The sequence below is a fragment of the Schistocerca serialis genome, unplaced genomic scaffold, assembly GCF_023864345.2.
Source record: "Schistocerca serialis cubense isolate TAMUIC-IGC-003099 unplaced genomic scaffold, iqSchSeri2.2 HiC_scaffold_1051, whole genome shotgun sequence".
NCBI lineage: Eukaryota > Metazoa > Arthropoda > Insecta > Orthoptera > Acrididae > Schistocerca > Schistocerca serialis.
This window is the reverse complement of record NW_026047241.1, coordinates 10,884-12,500: the sequence shown is the minus strand read 5'-3', so window position 1 is coordinate 12,500 and position 1,617 is coordinate 10,884. Positions and strand designations below refer to the sequence as shown.

Genomic DNA, 1,617 nt, shown 5'->3' with positions numbered 1-1,617 from the left:
AACAGCGTGGGACACAAATCCAACTACGAGCTTTTTAACCGCAACAACTTTAATATACGCTATTGGAGCTGGAATTACCGCGGCTGCTGGCACCAGACTTGCCCTCCAATAGATACTCGTTAAAGGATTTAAAGTGTACTCATTCCGATTACGGGGCCTCGGATGAGTCCCGTATCGTTATTTTTCGTCACTACCTCCCCGTGCCGGGAGTGGGTAATTTGCGCGCCTGCTGCCTTCCTTGGATGTGGTAGCCGTTTCTCAGGCTCCCTCTCCGGAATCGAACCCTGATTCCCCGTTACCCGTTACAACCATGGTAGGCGCAGAACCTACCATCGACAGTTGATAAGGCAGACATTTGAAAGATGCGTCGCCGGTACGAGGACCGTGCGATCAGCCCTAAGTTATTCAGAGTCACCAAGGCAAACGGACCGGACGAGCCGACCGATTGGTTTTGATCTAATAAAAGCGTCCCTTCCATCTCTGGTCGGGACTCTGTTTGCATGTATTAGCTCTAGAATTACCACAGTTATCCAAGTAACGTGGGTACGATCTAAGGAACCATAACTGATTTAATGAGCCATTCGCGGTTTCACCTTAATGCGGCTTGTACTGAGACATGCATGGCTTAATCTTTGAGACAAGCATATGACTACTGGCAGGATCAACCAGGGAGCTGCGTCAACTAGAGCTGAGCAGCCGGCCGCCCGGGAGTGTGTCCCGGGGGCCCGCGCGAACACGCAAGCGTCCGCTCAATTATTCTGCAAACAGGAGGAGGCTGAGCTCCCCTGCACAACACACCTCGAAACCCTCTCAGGTCCCGGCGGCGCGCAGCGCCGTCCTAAGTACTTGGTCGGGTTCGAGAGAGGCGCAATCGCCCGGAGTTAGGCGAGTAGACGCTTTAGGTGCGACCACCCGTGCTCCCAACTGAGCTTGCCGCTGCCGACAGAGGCCCGGGAGCGTGCTGTCGTGGCATTGCCGGCGGGAGACAACACGCGCCACCTACGGTGACCGGCAGCTCCAACGCCAGCGCCACAGAAGGACAAAAGCCCTACTTGGGTGCCGAAGCGAACTCTCCCAGCACAGCGCACGCGCCAACACGTCCGCACAGCTGCGATACAAACCACCTGCGAGAACCGCTGGGGCGACCGAGCAGCAGACGGCGTCGCGGCGCCGAGCGCCGGGCGGCGGCGCATCCTCAGCGCACAAAGTCCTCAATCGGACCAGCACACTGCAGATGGCCACCGCGCTTCGCACCGGGCCCGCGAGGACCTACTTTGGCCGCAAGGCGCCGCGAGCAGGGGGCGCCGGCGCGCAGCTGCGCCGCCTGCCGCGTCCGTCGGCCGGCGCGCCTGCCACCGGCCGCCCCCACCAGCCGGCTGTAGCGCGTGCGCCCACGCACCGCGCTGCCAGCACGCCGGGCGGCCCCCCCTCACCGGCCGGGGACGGTCCCACCCAGCCACCGCCGCGTATCGCCTCACACCCAGATCCCCTTTCACGTTCGTGGGCATGGTGGGTCCCCTTTCACGTTCGTGGGCATGGTGGGTATCCCTGAAACAACCGGTTAATAGCTCGACCGATCGTCGCCAACACTGATTCACCTCTAGCGAGAACAACCGC

General features: G+C 60.5%; 1 non-coding gene across 1 annotated transcript in view; it reads right to left on the bottom strand.

Moving 5' to 3' along the window:
• Positions 1-672, bottom strand: part of LOC126430567 (small subunit ribosomal RNA) — a 1,909-nt gene extending 1,237 nt beyond the window's left edge. The window contains exon 1 of the ribosomal RNA XR_007577218.1: positions 1-672. This exon is cut by the window's left edge and continues 1,237 nt beyond it. This is a non-coding gene — a ribosomal RNA (small subunit ribosomal RNA).
• Between the last annotated feature and the right edge of the window lie 945 nt (positions 673-1,617).